This window comes from Triticum dicoccoides, chromosome 3A (assembly GCF_002162155.2).
Source record: "Triticum dicoccoides isolate Atlit2015 ecotype Zavitan chromosome 3A, WEW_v2.0, whole genome shotgun sequence".
In the NCBI taxonomy this organism is placed as follows: domain Eukaryota; kingdom Viridiplantae; phylum Streptophyta; class Magnoliopsida; order Poales; family Poaceae; genus Triticum; species Triticum dicoccoides.
In genome coordinates, this window is record NC_041384.1 from 717,466,747 (window position 1) to 717,484,681 (window position 17,935).

General features: G+C 44.6%; 1 pseudogene; it reads right to left on the reverse strand.

Annotated features, from left to right (window-relative positions):
- Positions 1-738: 738 nt before the first annotated feature.
- LOC119273446 lies at positions 739-4,703 on the reverse strand (annotated as a pseudogene).
- Between the last annotated feature and the right edge of the window lie 13,232 nt (positions 4,704-17,935).

The following is a 17,935-nucleotide window of genomic DNA, read 5'->3' on the forward strand; positions in this document are numbered from 1 at the left end:
TTTCTCCGCAGGCTCAACCCGACGCATCGATGCGCGAAAACAGTGCAGGCCGAATGCATTGACCTTACCAAGCTGAGCATCGATATGCCACCCTCGCGCCTTAGCACTCCATCCAGACCCAGCCATCCCCAACCATACTCCACTTCACACACGCCGCCAACCTGCGCGCCGCCCTCATGCTCCACTCGTCCTCAAAGCTTTGGTAGGCATGGGTCCTGCAGCATCCTCCATCAACCACTCCACAGTGACGCAACACCATGATTGATTCGACTTGATTTTTTTCTCTCCTATAGAGGCTCATCGAATTTATCGCTTGATCCACTATAGCGTTCAATCAAATTTATTGATGTGTATTGTTGATTTTGTGACGTGAAACACTACTATTCTCATTGTTTTTGTAATTTAACAAATTATTTGAGATGTTCTAGAATGACATGTAGTTTTGTGGTCATTAGTGTTAAGCTTCATGTTCTACACCGTTGTGCTAACTTGTAACTTAGCATGTCTATGTTGAAAATTCTGGTTCCACCGCCAATGATCATCCCTCATTCGGATATCCAAAAATTAATCAATACACACATACCATGCGTGTCTTTGTGCCTATGTGGCAGGGTCATCGTTACAAAATATATTGATTACTAGGCTAGTCATCTTTTTCACCTTCGCACGTACTATTTATTATGTTTGCTTCATTGTTGAGAGCATGTGTAGATGTGAGCTACTGCTTGAGAGCCCACTTCTCTAGTTCTTTCTTATCCCTCTCCTACATATAGGCAAAGGTGACATATAAGCGGATATCAACCTTTTATCATACTTGTTCTGATATGTAAATGATTTGTAACGATAACACTGCCGCGCACAGGAACCTATGTAGTGCAACTTTTTAATCAACAATCCAACTTTTCATGTGCAACTAAAGATTACAACATGGAAGTTCTAGACTGTGTCAACGTTTATGATGGGCCCTTGGAACCAGAAACGGGCGTGAAGCACCCATGCCCCGATGCTGAGCAGCAGCACGCCCCCAACGGCGACCGGTGTGTAGTTGAAGTCGTCTTTTGCCACCGGGTACGCCACCGGCAAAGAGAAGAGCACGGTGACGAAGGCCACCCAGAGGACAGCGGTCCATCCGACGGCGATCCCGTACCGGCCAAGGTGAAACGGCCCCGGTATGAACGTCTTCCGGGCCGTCGTCACCCGAAAGAAGATGGGCAATGCGTAGGAGATGTACAACCCTATCGTCGCGATCGATGCCATCGCCTGGAACGCCACCTGGCTCCCCAACGACTGCATATACATGCCAAAAATATGAATCACCAAGCTATGTATGTTTACAGATGATGCATGGGAGAAATTTTGCGTGTAGTTCGATACCGTGAGGGCCATGGCAAATGCCACGGCGACGGAAAGCCAGACCATGTTCAGCGGCACTTCGTGCGTGCTCACCCTGTGCCACACATTTGAGTACGGCATCGCCCCATCCCGGGAGAAGGCGTAGCCCATCCTGTGCCACAAGAGTTGAGAGGTGTCAAAACTAAACTAACTTGCAAAGAAATAATATCAGCAACTATGATCCGATGACGAATTACCTCGAATTGCTGGTGATGGACCCGATGCCGCAGAGGAACATGGCACCAGCGATGACCGCGAGGCAAGCCACCGCTCCTACGCCGGTGCCGTACCTCGCGCGGAAGGTGGTGTAGAGAGCCTGGGCGATGGCGTTCCCACCAGCGTCATTGCCGGGGCTCAGCAGGTACGGTATGTCCGTCACCACCGACGTGAGGGCCACCAGGTAGATCCAGCCGAAGATGGACGACAGAGCCACCGCGCTGATGATCCCGATCGGCCCGCTTCTGTCTGCGCCCTTGGTTTCTTCGGTCTGCACATGTGTACAAGCGCAGGCAAGGATATATACCATCAGGTCACCATATGTGTGTAGATTAAGTTGTCAGCAGAATGGAAGATCATCATCGTCTACCATGTGTGCAGATGCGTCGTAGCCGAGCACGGAGTACTGGCTCATCAACAACCCCACGGCTAGAATATAAGCTTTGTTGTGGATCCCCATGCCGTTGTCCGTGTTGAAGTGCGTAAAGATGAACTCCACGCTCGCCCTCTCCTTGGCAACTGCCGGAATAAGGATCACCAGCACCAAGATACCTACAATTTTCTCAAAGTTTAGACAATTTTTTTATGATTCCAGCTCCCAAGTTTTTTTAGGTGTAGCTCCCAAGTTAAGAGACAACAAACAAAGTCAATGAAATAATTTATTACTGTAGAATTTCATGACATAGCATTTCCTTTTCTTCAGATACCAAACTGTTAGAAATAATGGGCCTAGCTCATGTAGAATTTCTGAAATCTCAAACTTGGCCAATGAATAAATGGTAAGTAATGGTTCTAAAGTTTAGTATCACCCTAGAAGTTGAGGAGGCGTGATACCTTTTTTTTATAGTTGGTTCTCTACACCACACTTAGTGATGTGTGAAGGAGAGAAATAGTATACCACATGCACGCGGTCGCTCGTCCGGCATGCCCTGGGCGCCACGCACGCATGCGACATGCACGTGAATGGTCCATTGAAATGTGATTCGTTGCCTTACACGGGCACAGCTTTCTTTTGCATACAACTTAGAAACGAAGCAAGTACTAGATCATGATCGTGACACGATGCCATCATTGGTCCAATTATATATACTACCACCGGCCACGGTCAAAATAGACATAAAAACACTTAGGATGTGTTTGGTTTGAGCGCTATCCTCTTAGGGACAGGGGTATCCCTTTTTTACAATGGATACCACCTGTTTGGATCTGCGTCAATGAGGGATAGAGGCAGCCAGATGCTTGGAATATTCATCAAAAACGGGCCTGTGGTTTACCTAATCTAACAACTTGCACCGCCATCTTGTGATCCTGCACCGTTAGAGGACCAATCAGATTTTTGAGAAGCGCTCTATTTGACTGCTCAAATTCGTCATCACGGGCTGTCTTTCGTCAAACCCGTGCAGCGCCACACATCATTGTCTACAAACATCGCCAGCAACAGACCATCGCCAACATCGTCATCAACAACTTCGCTCCTCCAGCAGCTCACGAAGAGTACATCCATCGTGATGTGTTCATGTTTCTATTTGTAGTTGCTGTTACATGTGTGATGGTACTGTGCATGTCTTCATGTTCATCTAGTATGCTAGATTTTTGCATGCAATTTATTGTTCTAGTCATGAATTATTTACTGGTATTAATCATAAATTTGCCTAATATTCCAACACAAACCCTGTTAGAGACCAATTTCTCGACGTAACTCTTTGTTTCTAAATTTTCTTATGTTCTGCCGTTTTCTTCTAAATTTTGTGATATTTTATCTGTTTTCTGACTATGTCATGAGCGCAAAGTCACCACCATGGCATCAGTAATACCTCTAATGTCAAAACCAAAATCTTGAGTTCTGCGACCAAGTCCACAATTGACCAATACTCCAAGTAACTGAACCAAAGCTGGAGGTACTATAAAAGAAGATGCGAATTCCTGACATAGATTGCACCAATACTTTCTAGAGCACGGGTAGAATAAACCATGTCGGAGCAAATACATGCATGCATCGAGACAAAAGAAGGATCAAAGTCAAGATAAACGTACCGGCGACGTTCCAGAAGGCGCCGAGCTTGCCGAACCAGGAGAGCCAGCGGATGGGGAGGCTGTTGATGAGGCCATGCAGGACGAGGATGAGGCCGTAGATGGCCAGCACGACGTATTTGGACGCAAGGTAGCCGCCGCCGTTGGCCCCGCCGGTGCCGAGCAGGACGATCACCTGGATGAGCTGCGCCAGCGAGAAGTCCACGCTCGTCGTACCAGCTCACTGCATGATCGAGACGGTCAACACAGGAGGCTAGACCGTGTCAGCTACGCTGCCAATATTTTACAAGGAAATATACTAGTAGTACTTTTTGAAGTATGAGTTCCCTAAAAAAGAAGAAGTATGAGTTCACTGCATCAGCCGGCCGGCCGTTGCGTCGAGTCCTTATGGACACGACTCCGCATGCCGCAGGGCTGCTAACTCGGAGAGTATTTGTATTCAAGATTCATCTTATCTTCTTATATGAAAGATTTGATAGAATCTTGTGGTACTGGCACTAGAAGCCGCAGCCAAAAATGTTCCAGCACTGAGAGGATCCTATGAAGTTGGAGGCGTACCTGTCCCACGATGTTGAACCAGCCGGTGACCCATGAAGCGAGAGGCGCCCACTCCTTCCCGGCGAGCTTGGCGCTCCAGTAGTAGAGCCCGCCGGAGGTCGGGTACGCCGAGCAGATCTCCGCCATGGACAGGGCGACGCAGCCGTTGAACACCGTCACCACCAGCCACCCCAGCGTCATGGACGCCGGCCCGCCGTAGCGCAGCCCGGTGTTGTACGTGGCCGTGACGCCCATGAGCACGGAGATGATGGAGAAGGAGAAGGCGAAGTTGGAGACCGCGCTGAGCCCGCGCTTCAGCTCCTGCTTGTACCCCAGCTGGTGCAGCCGCGCTCGGTCCGCGTCCGCCGTCTCCGCGGCGCTCCGTCGCGGCGCCATCAGTAATACCTCCGATGGCGATGAGATCTCTTCTGCCGAGTTCCTCTTGGTACGTAGCTTGGTATTGAACAGTGCTTGAGCTTGCTAGAAATGGTGTTTGGTTGGTGACACGGAGGGAGGGAATCAAGGGAGGGAGTGGAGTGGAAAGGATCCACGATCTGCGCCGTGCCGGCATCGGAGCAATCATGCACGATTTGTTATACTTCTCCATGTTCCCGTCCGATCCTCTGATTCGTCCTGCGTGTTTGACCAAAGGGGGGAAGCTAAAGTGATGTTTTGTCTGTAGCGTGGTTCAACGTACTACCATTTTCTTCTTCTTTTGCTTCAAAGAAGGAAGATGCATGTAATTCACCTCACATGGCATTATTGGACTGGTCGTCGTGCGTGGAATTGTTCGTGCTTTGGACGCAGCATGAGTGAAGTGGATCTACAGTAATAGCATGGGGAGTTAAATCCATAAAATCACCACAATACATGGGTCATTAGCAGAAAACAACCACTTTACAATTTGAGACAAAAAGCACCGCACATAGCACATTGACAGTGACAAAAACCACTAAGAGCATCTCCAATACGCGTTCAAAAAGAGCTCCGCGTGCTAAAAAGTCGGTTTTTTGGGCGCCGAACAGCTCCAACAGATGCTGTAAAATATTGCACGCTAAAAAGTTTTGGGCATGCGCTGAAAATCGCTATCGCGCGCATCATATTTTGGGCTTCGGATTGGGCGCGCTTCACAATTTGCACTACATGCTTTTTTGGGCGCGCGTTTTTTGCGTCTGCTAAAGCAATGTTGGTCCCGACGCATTAAAAATGCTACAGTGGCGCGCTATAAGTCTTATTGGGCGCGAAATTTTTGTGTGGCTGTTGGAGATGCTCTAACCTAAATGCTAATTTCTTTGATGACGTTGCTAACTGGTCAAACCGGTCCGTCCGGCTGAGTTGGCAAAAATATATATACCACAAGAACGTGTTGACTTAGTCTTCATCTTCTTGCGCAGGTCCAAAGGGGATCATAACCTGTGCACAAAAACCACTGTGAGGTGCAATAACCACAACTTTGACCTCATCATCACGCTCTCAGGTTACTCAAGCCGAGAAGTTCTAGCCCAGGGTCTTAATGACCTAGAGGGGCTCATCTTATTCGCAACCCTAGTGTCTCCTTTGTCAAAACCTGATTGTGACATCGACATAAGGTCGGGGCTGAAGTAAGATAAGGGAAAAAACCTCCCAATATCTGAGTCGAACATGTTATGTCCCTACAAATAAGTCATTATCTTCCTTGGAAAAAAAATAAGACCTTTTTTTATGAATAGAAACTTGTATTACTCAAACTCCAACAGTGTTACAATTTGAAACTGCAAGTTCCAAAACTCTGAGAGGTCGAGAACCTAACCAAGTCATGGTTCTACCTTCCTCTCTAGCAAAGATAGCTAAACAATCACTAACTTTATTTTGGGGTCTACGAATATGAGTAATACTAGTCTCCCGAAGACTCATCGTCGGCTTGGTCTCTCTAATAAGATAAGCATAAATTGATCTATTGATGTCATTTGTCTGCACCATCTTGACTACTTCCAAGGAATCAACCTCCAATTCGATAGGTAGCTCAGTTCTCATAAGGGTAGAAGATAATCCCTCCATACAAGCGCATAATTCTGCTTCCAAGGCATCACGGCATCTATACAACGTACGACATGCAGAAAAGATGATTGCATCATTAGAATCTCTCAAAACCATATGCTCTTCCATCCACGGTGAAGGAACCATCAGAGTTCAACTTAACTTTCCCTGCACTCGGCGGGCGGCAAGATGGAACTACTTCTGTGGACAAAACCGAAGATTTTGGTATAGGCACAACATAAACCGGGGTTTTACCTTTGCAAGGATCGAGGACTGAATTGATTTTGATGTTCATCAAGGTCTCCAAATAACTGCACATGAACTGCTTTGACACTTCTACGGGTGGCGGATTCTCACCATGAACGACCTCATTATGGACAAACTAGCTACGCTAAAGTGTCATCAAGATCATGTTTCTCGTCTCAGCAGGCACCCGGTCAAGCAAATGTAACAACCACTCCCTTCCAGAATTTTGAATCTCGTCCAACTTTGGAAGCGACCAAACGGAGGACATGCAGCGCCATAAATCTCTTGCTAGCGGACACAGGCAAAATGGGTGAAAGTTGTCTTCCTCTTCAACACCACACACTGGACATATAGATGTAACTTCAAGGCTACACTTGCACTTATTTTTCCATGTCAGTAGGGATTCAGTACACACCGGCCAAGCAAAATTAATAACAGTGGGAGGAACATTGCAGGCACGTGGCATTGTCCAGTATGCTCGGTCACCTTCAGGCCTATTGCTCGATCCAACAGCTTCGGCACGGAACGCCTCTTCGAATGCTAGATTGTAGGCACTTTTAACCAAAAAGTTGCCCAGCTTCCCTGGTCCCCATGCAAGTGTCATCTTCAAGCCTTGGGGAAGATCTAATTTTCATAATCTCATCAACGTCACAGGGTAAGAAATATTTATGAAGTATGTCCTGTTTCCACGCCCCATTTTCATTGAGCAGATCTGAAACGAAGCGTATTCTACATCTACCTTGCGGAGAGATCGGTTTATAAGAATGTGGTATGGGAATCTAGTTGTCTCTCCACACACGCACACTTCTTCCATTCCCAATTCTCCAAATCAGTCCCTTCTTCAACAAATCAAAGCCGTGACTAATAGCAGTCCACGAAGATGATGCATTAGCAGCAAAAACCGTATCTACCAAGTTTCCATTCGGATAGTAGCGGGCCGTCAATAACCTAGCACATAAACTCTCAGGCTTCTCAATCAGTCGCCATGCTTGCCTCGTAAGTAATGCTTGGTTGAACATACGGAAGTCTCTGAACCCAACACTGCCTTTTTTCTTTGGTTGCAACAAATAATTCCAAGCCTCCCAATGAACCTTTCTCTTCCCATCTTTTGACCCCCAATAGAAATTTCTCACCATTCGGGTGAGATCATCACAAATGGAAAATGGCAACTTAAACACTCCCATGATATGAGTAGGTAGCGCTTGAGCCACCGACTTAATTAACACTTCTCTCCCGGGTTGAGTAAGAAACCCATCACCCCATTGAAGCAGCCTTTTGGTCAAACTAGTTTGTAAATTTTGGAACCAGCCCTTGGGCGCGCCCCTCTGGTGTAGGAAGTCCTAGATATTTTTCCTCAAAGCATGAACTAGTTATCTTAAGGACCTCCCTCACCTGCTCCCGGGCTTCCGTTGGGCAGGCAGATCCAAATAAAGTTGAGCACTTATCATAATTCAATAATTGACCAGTATCTTGTTCATAGAGATCAAGACTCTCTTTAATTTTCAGTGCTTGTTCATGGGATGCTTGAAAGAACAAAAGTGTATCATCAGCAAACAACAAATGTGAAATACCAGGTGCATGTCGGCACACCTTAACAGGGGAGATATTGTTTAACTGCACTTCCTTTTGTAGTATAGCAGACTGACCATCAGCAACAAACATGAACAAAAATGGGGAGAGTGGATCACCTTCCCAAACCCCGCGCGTCGGTGTAAATGAATCCAAGAGGGTTCCATTAAATTTTACTGAATATTTCACCGATGTGACACAAACCATGATCCAGTCAACCCATCGATGTGAGAACCCCAACTTTTGCATCACTTGCTTCAAGAAATCACAGTCCACCCTATCATATGCCTTTGACAAGTCTAGTTTATAGGCACAAAAACTTTTAGTAGGATCTTTCTCTTGTTTAATATGATGGATGCACTCAAACACAATCAACGTGTTATCTGTGATCATTCTCCCAGGAACGAATGCACTTTGCTCTGGAGAGATAAAAGCATCCAATATTGGCCTCAATCTATTAACCAAGCACTTTGAGATTACCTTGTAAATAACATTACACAGGCTTATAGGCCTATACTCAGTTAACTTTGTAGGATTTGTAACTTTTGGAATTAACACAATGGATGTAGAGTTGACACCATCCGGCATCACGCCCAACGCAAAAAATTCCCTGACCGCGGCAATAACGCTCACCTTTAAGGTGTCCCAATTACGCCGAAAAAACCGGGCCGGGAAACCATCCGGTTCGAGGGCCTTCAAGGGGCCAATTTGAAACATTGCATCCGCTATCTCATCATCTGTAAAGGCCTTGGTAAGTTTCTCATTATCTGCTGCGGAAACTTTTGGCGCAATTAGATCAAGTACCGCCGAAGCATCAAGACTAGAATCAACCGAGAACACTGCCTGGAAATACTCATTGATCATTGAGCTCATGGTTTGCATATCTAAGTGAACGACCTCATTACAGTCCTTGAGCAGACGAATTTTATTTTTCCTTGCCCTCCACACGGCCTTATTCTGAAAATACTTTGTGTTGCAGTCACCCTCTTTAAGCCACGAAATCCTTGATCTCTGGAGCCACATCATCTCCTCTCTGTAAAGTAACTCATTCATTCTATCTGTTACTTTACCGTATTTCCCGTCGGTCCGCATTCATGTTCATGAGTTGTTCCAACATAGCTCCAGACTTCTCCAACTCCTTTGTTATATTTCCATGATTCTTTGTACTCCATGTACGCAAGGTAGACATGGTATGGTCCAAAGCAATGTGCAGCTGCGCCAAGTTATTCACATACCCAAACGATTCCCATGCTTCTCTAATGATATCTGGTAGGGCTGCATCTCTCTCCCAGTGGATTTCATGTTGCCTGCAATTTGGCCTCGTGAAGGAAGTTTTCGGCTCTCCCCGCAACAGCAGCGGCACATGATCTGAACTGAGTGGAAAGTGTTGCACCGAGTGAAAAGCATACAGGTTGAACCAATCATTTGAAGCCACAGCCCGATCCAATCTTACTTTGACGTTTGCATTGCCTCCTCTCAAATTATCATACGTATGTGGCACACCAGAGAACCCAAGGTCTACTAATCCACATATTTCCAAAGCATTGGAAAGCGACCATCTACCCTTCCGGTCTAGGGGTTACTGGAAAATGTTCAAAGTCCCATGTGGCTTCGTTAAAATCACCTATTACCAACCACGGCAAATATGAAACCGTGCTTAAGTTCTAAAGTTTTGTCCACATTAGGTGTCTATTTTCAACTCTCGGCTCCCCATACACACATGTTAATCTCCATTGCTCACTAGAATCTGAGATTTTCACCGCCACATCAATATACCTGTCATCTTTGTCCAGTATGTCCACCGTGCACGACTCATGCCAGTAAAGTGCCAGGCCACCGCTCAGACCTGCACTGTCCACTCCTTCATAACCTCTTAGCCCAAACCGGCCTCTATGTCGTCTCATCCTTTCAGATTTTTGGCTGGTCTCACATAAGAACACAAATTTGGGGGAATGCGACCTTATCATAGTCGCTAGCTCTCGAACTGTCCGGGTATTCCCCCCTCCCCGACAGTTCCAGCTAATAATATTTATTGGGCTCGGCGGTCCTTCACCCAATCGCAATCTCGATGAAACAGAAAACCTCGCTGCCGGCAAGCCGTGGAGGAAAGAAAAAACCTGCCGTCGCCGAAGCCGATGGAGGGACAGAAGAGGACGTCCATGATCAGTTCGTCAGGACGGATGGAGTACCACACCAACGAACGACCAAATCAACGCCAAACGTTCATAGACTGGATCACGATACGCACACACAGGACATCAAAACTTCATGCAAGACATGTTCCTCCGGCCGTGGACGATGGAACAGACAAAACCAATCTACTCCTGAAAACCTTGGTGTATAGCCACCACGGACAACGGTGCAAAGATAGGGAGGCCAGCCACGGCACCGCGGTGCCGTCCTGGGATTGAAAACGCTGGCACCGACAACGTCACTGGAGGAATGTCACTGGGAGCGTGATACTCAAAACACGTCGACGAGATCTTTTAGAGACCCCAAACCCCACATGCATGGAAGGAACCCTGTATGGACATGCAGTGGCTATGGGCTGCCCTAGTCGAGCTTATTGCCTCTAGGGCCTCAAAGGTTTGTTGTTGTCGAACACAAAGAACAAACAAGATTGAGGAGAAAATGAGGGAGAGAGGTAAGTAAGAATAGAATTTGGTATATGCATTTAACGATTGTGTGTTATTTCAATCAGCCATCACTCTCATCAATATATGAGGTAGTTGGACTTTCCGTACCAGAAAAGGACTCAAATTATATCCAATATGTCAATTTCTAACTTAATCCAGACAGGTAGGTCCGGAGGCTCCGAGCTCAATATGTATAAAATAGCCATCTTATACCAGTTTTGGAGGTCGCATACGACCTCGGCTCGAGATGATCCCAAAATCTAACTTGTTCTTCTCGATGAGATGAACAAAATTTCATGTCGAGCCGAATTCAAGTTGAAATCATCTTGGTCATATTCGTGTGAGCAAATAGGTAAAAATAAATAATGGAAATTAAGTTTTCTGCGCACAGTTTTGTAAACATTCTGTTAAGTCTAAAGGTTCTCGCAGAGGTCATGATTTTAGATTCGGAGATTGCATACGATCTCAAAAAAATGACCAAAAATCCAAAGTTGTTTGTTTTGACGACACGAAGAACTTTCATGTTTAATAAATTTCCATTTGGTGCAATCTTAGTTATCTTTTTTGAATGTTGAAATATAGATGAACTCTAGATTTATTCCGAGAAGGGTCGGTCCTTAATTCCATGTTGTATTAAAATAAATAGAATTTACGCTATAATTTTATACATTTTTATGATTTATCTCTATTACACTACAGTCTTATCAAATATAGTTTTTATTTCACGTACCTTAAACATTCAACCACATAATGCACTTTTTAAATATTAATATTTTTATTTTTATTTAGTTCTAATGTTGGTCCCTGAAAAAAATTGTGGTTCGCTAGATATTCTATGAAAAAAGGGACCCTAGCTCTAAAAAGATGTTTCAACCAAGTTACACTATTTGTGAGAAATAAAATATTAAAGATTGCTTGTCTTAGTGAATAAATTTGTGAGGGATGCATCCATATATTGTATATATATTTTGTGACTGGACACACATATATTAATTATATCTTTCAGCATCTCGGTAGAAATATTTTTTTTGCTTGGTAGAAATATTCAACTCATATGTTCTACCAGTTTCTAGTGTATAGATAGCCAAACAGAAAATTCTAGATTGTATGACTTGTTTTGCCAAAGAGGCTTCCATTCCACTTTAAAACAACACAACCAAACTGGTACAAGGTGATGATGATATCCTATTACTAAACAGATAAATGGGAAACAAGAATACGTAGAAATCTGTATCCTACCATAAAGCAACCTAGACTACCAATAAGGAAGAAGACTCGGCACCAACGAAAATTGCCGGACCTCATTGCGCCACTCACACCAAGATGTCGCGAAGAGGTCCCCATACCCTTCCGATCCAGAACGTGGATCCCAAGCCTCCCTACGGATAACGAGGATCGCAAGTATCGCCATCCAGGACCCGTGTAAAAGATAAGGAAGCAAGTGCGGCCACCCATGCCAGAGCCGATGAAGCCTCAAGCTAGGATCCTAAAATGTCTGTGATGAGGATGTGGCGCAGTGAAGGTAACTTGGGCTCGGAGCCCTCGGGAGGGAGACGATGCAACGCGTCGCCGTCGTCGAGATCGAGAAGACGGTCAAGGGTTTTCACCCCGAGCCCTAGCTTGGCGAGAGGGACTGATGACTCGTTTATACGCATTTTTAGAGCTCATATGTTGCATATTATCTTTATATATCATGTACCATTGAACCAAGTGCATGTCCATTATGCATGATTTCTGGTTTTTACTCTTTTGATAGTAAGCATTGCATAGTTTGTGGTTATATTTAGTTTTCGGTTCTATTTTAGTAGACGTAAATGTTTGTGACTAAAGTGTTTATTACCTCTTCCAAGTGGGCTTTTACACTTTGACATTGTCACTTTCAATAGAAGTCAGGATCAGACGTTATCAAAAGTTTGTGTTTACTTACATGAGCATGGTTTATCACATGGTCGGTTATATATTGCTGTGTCAAGGGTTACTTCACGGGGCTGGCCTGAAGTTTCTGATTGAGAAAGCTATATATTGCTGTGTCAAGTGTATGCCGCAGAGCCCTCGGACGCATAAAGAAAGTATCAATAGTTTGTGAGCTTATGGATGGTTGCTTTTTATTGACAAATATGATAATATAGCTTAAGTTGGTCTTCGAATTGTTGTTGTAGTTTTCACTTTGTGCAGTCCTTTCTTCCTGCATTATTTATGTGAGAATTAATAAAGTGTATGCTGCAGAATCCTGCTGTTTTTTTTATAAGATTGCCCACATACCATAGGCCCTTTCATAGTTGACGAAAATATCGTTCTCTCATTGAACGAACATCGCCGGAAAAAAATCTAACATAAATCTAGAAAAATGCAGGCTGATTTCACCACAAGGAACCTAATCATCTAATCTACAGTTTGCTTTCGAAAATATATTATTATGTATTTGAAGTACCCCCTATTAGTCACAGCTAAAATAAAAAAGCTAATTCTTAGAAAAAAAGTTTTGTTAAAACACAGCGGCATGTCGTCATGGTTGTAGTTTTATACGGTGGTCAATGCTGATAGGCCACCATGGCCGTGTTGTTTGAATGTTTATTTCTCCTTTTCTGCAAAAGCAAAAATAAAATTTGAAAAGCACACTCTTCCTCCCAAATGTTAACCATTACTCATTACAAATTTATTCGGAAGATGTGGAAATACAGAAAAAATAAAGTGAACACATACAATTTCTACCAGGTGCACCCTTGCTCATGTGAGTGACTTGGCACATTCGATAGCACTAATCGTAGTTTTTCTTCTGCATAAACATGTCAGACAAAGTGTTGATCAGCTCTTGATTGTCTCCTTCTCCATGGGAGCAACACATCTGGAAAGCAGAGGATCTTGCTGCGTCCATCAACTCGTGTGCTGTTTGAACTTTCTCTATTGTGAGCCCCCAGCCTTGCATCAGCAGTTTATTTTGTTGTTCGAGTATTCGATTTTTTCTCTCGAGTCGCTGCACTTTATATGTTCTGCCACGCCGACGTCGCTCCCCATCCTCAACTTCTATGTTGAACTCTTTCCAGAGAGTTTTGATCATTTCTTGCGCTGCAGCCTCTTCGGCTTCTTCTGCGCACTGAAATCTCTTTTCTTTCTCGGTGCATATTTCTCTCTGGCCAGTTGGCATTGACAGATAGTTGATTCTGATTCTTGCAGTTGAAGCATATTGATCGATTATGTGGTGTCCTCCAATAAAGTGCTTTGTTTCAAACTTTGGTTTTGGAATTTGGAGCGCTATTGTTATCTGTTCAAGGATTAGTTTTTGACTGATGCATACTGTTAATATCTCATCACCTGAAAGATAGATAATATGATGCTCAATGGTATAAACGTCATCCGTATATAAAAGATGGTGTGGTCAACATAAGGTAAGGGGATGTTTATTATTCCCTCTATAACTAAATGTAATGGACATAAAAAATTTCAAAAGTTAAACTTTCTAAACTTTGACTACATTTATAGAGAAGAATATATACATCTATAATACTCGTCCCGTCCGGAAATAACTGACGTTCAAGCGGACCGAAAACATCCGTCGCTCAATGGAGGGAGTGTTAAATAAATATCATTAGAACATCATTAAACGTATGTCTATATTATATTTATTTGGCAGTATGATTTTTGTTAATACTTGTCTCACTAATCTTGGTCAAACAAAAAAACTATGCACACTACATTTAGGAATGGAGGGAATACCATTTCGCTTTATGTAGGGTGCGCCTCTCTTGCTTGACTGTGCAGTAGTATTATGATCTTCTGTTTCCTTGGGACATGTGGTTTTGAGGTTCTTCATGCTCCACTCTGTCATTTTGAGAGCTTGTCCTAGTTCCTGGGCGTGAAGGCCGGTATTTAAAGGCAAACGCATCGCCTTTCGTCGTGTTCTTGAATGTTCATGTGAACTAGTACGTGTTGTTACTTTGACGTGTGTAAGCATGCACTGATACGCGTCGTTGTTCTAACGATTTTTTTCTGCATGCTTAGCACATAGTCGTTTTTCTGCTGCATGCTTACCACGTGGTGATTTTTTACTGACTACCTGTGAACTACTGCTGGACCGCCTGACACAGTCGATGAAAAAGGGACGCATGTACATGGAGGCATGGACAGTTGAAGAGTGGGACGATAAGTTTCTGTTTAAGTGCCAAAATAAAAGACTGCAGGGAAGATACATCTTCAGTGTTGTCTTTAAGCAGACAGGTGCGCTTTCACCTCAGGTCTTGCCGAGCTGTCGCTTCGGTGAGTACTTTACCGCTGTCCTTGCATGCATGGTTGCCATGTTTTCTTGCAGGTGCATGGTTCACCGTCTATTTGCATGACGAGAATAGTATTCACCTTGTGTGTTCGATTTATTCGGTTTACATGGTTCGATTTATACCGTTTTTTAGTTTGTATGGTACTAATACTTCGGTAAATATGGTATAAAATTAAAATACGGTTTGGTTTCGGTATATATCAAATTATTTCGGTATGATTTCGATATATACCATAAAAATCAAAGTTGACGCGAATTTGGAAATGACGTAATAATAATTAGCAAATTTATGACTCAAAACATATACTATTCTACACAAATAGTATATGACTATATATATAAGTATATATGCATGCATTGATTCATCTGTTGATGTTTATGGACGTGTTTAGCATTTTAAAAATAGAAAAATGACTATGTTACAAGAAAAAGTTACGTGCTTAGTAGTGCATTTGACCCATATACAAGAAAAATGACAACTTGTATGGTTGTTCATCTCAGGAAATATAAATTTATTTTTTACTTCGGTTTATTCGGTTAACCGTTCGGTTTTCCGGTATATACCATAAAAACCAAGTTCAAATCGGTGTAAAAAGTTCATACCATACCGAAACCAGAAACCATAAAAACCATAAAATTGGTTCGGTTCGGTTTATTTTCGGTATGGTTTTTCGGTTCGGTTTTTAAATGCACAGAGTGAAATAGTATGCATGATCATAGGCATTGGATAAAGATGATCTCGTCTCGTTTTATAAATATGAAAACGAAATGAGCAAAAAAAACAGCAAAAAAAAGGCAAGTACATGATTGGACGATACAACATATTTAGAAGCCCATCTTACAAACCAAATCTAAAGATACAACATGAAGTATAGAATGACTAATACGGTTCGACGGACGACGCTAGAGCTCCACGACAATACATCCAGAAGGGTGACAACACAAAGCGTGTTCGTTCCCGAGTCCGTGGACATGGATTTTCATCCGAAGCCTGGGCACAAGAAAGAAACCGCGACAATGTCCTCAAAAGGATAGCAGCGCCCGCGGGTGTCGTCGCTGCTGCCACCGGAGTGTGATGTGTTTGCCGAGGAACCCACCGGCACCACCATGAGACACCTAGGTCACCACCGCGACGAAGACCAGCCCGTCCAAACCAGATCAGAAGGCCGCCACTTCCGCCATTGTTCCCGCTAGAGAGCCGACCAGGCAGCCCACCGACAGTGGCCGCTGCCTGTAGCACCTCGTTGTTGAAGCCACACTGTCATGCCCCACTAGCATCACAAACACGCTGAGCACACTGCCATCGTATGCACCAGCACGGCGCCTAGCAGCTACCGAGCCTCGGCAACACCATGCCTGACAACACTGGCGGAGCTTCTAAGGCCGAGTGGGCCGTGGGCCGTCCAGGTCTGGCCGTCTGGAGTAAATTATATATATATGCTTCATACCCAGCCGGCTAGCCCAGCCCACAACCAGTACGCAGGTGCAGCCCACAGTCGATACACACATCAGCCTCTGCCCCGCAGACTCGCATAGACGCACAGCCGCACGTCCAAAAAAAAGCACACAACGGACTGCTGACCGCCATCTCATAGCGCAGCCGCCGGCTGCCACGGACCCGCCTCCAGCCGGCGCCGCCCACGGGCACGGCGTACATCAGTCCTATCTTCCTTAGTTCCCTTCATCCAGCGCCCCACCGGCCACAACCACTCCTTAGCCGATCCACGCGCGGACGCACACACGCAGCCGCGAGCAGGTTAGCCGGTGACGGCGGCGGCGCGAGGGCGAGGCAGTGAACTTCCAACTGGGAAAATCCTTCTCTGAATCCTTACAAGATGCGAAGGTAAATCGATTCAAATCATCTTAATTTTATGGATGTATCTAGGGCACATCTAGATGTGCTCTATTTATTGCACATCTAAGTGAGTGATCAAGGATAAAGAGGAAAAGAAAAAAAAAGAAAATATTCACACGAATCTCAACATAAGATCAATGACATAGGACTTAGATGTGCAATACTTATTGCACATCTAGATGTGCTTTAGCAAAACTGTAATTTTATTCCCCTAAACAGAACCTAGGTCATCATTCATTGAAATTGAATCATCCCCAAAATTTTCAATTGGCTGAATATTTCACTGAAGATCATACTGGTCTAGTGTCAAGTGTCCACAAAACACAGTAGATGGTTTCTAATTTAGTAGGCAAGTTTCGTTTCCAGAATTGAACAATTGGGCTTGCTGTAGCATAAATAACTCATTCCATTGTGTTTACAGGTTACAAGTTGAGGTCTAGGCAGCCATGGGCAAGGCCAGTGAGCAAAAAATTGATTTGGTTTTCAAAAGAAAAAGAGATGATGACATGATTGGATTTGAGGAAGATCCTTCACCAATGGCAGATCAACCTTTGCCAATGCTTGAAATTGAACAGCCACACCCAGAGAGCCAAGATGAAGGTCTTCATGCAAATGAACCTATAACATTCCGAGGTGTCGAGTTCTTGCAGCGAGACCCAAGATTACGCCCGCAAATTTGGCAATATCCACCTGAACAAAGAGATAGTGTGCGGAGAGCATATTTGATGTTAGGTCCTATGCAACCCGAGCTACAGATCTATAAACCTGGCGGAGAGCATATTTGATGTTAGGTCCTATGCAACAACGCCCCACCCGCCAATTCATGAAGGGTTGGGGGGCTAACCTTGGCCGGGACCTTAGGAATCGCAAAAAAGCCCTCCTGTTGGCTATCCAAGCCCTGGACGCCCACGCCGACACGACCGGGATCTCCCCGGATGAGTGGATGTTGCGATACGACCTTGAAGATCAGCTCTCCACCATTTACACGGATGAAGAGGCCAACTGGCGGCTGCGTGGTACCCAACGGTGGGTGCTTCGGGGTGATGCCAACACCGCCTATTTCCAGGCGGTGGCGAACGGCCGGCGTCGTCGCAATTCCATCCACTGCCTGTGGGATGGTGTAACGCCCTCGATGCGGCTATATCTCCTACGTGTCGAAGCACGACT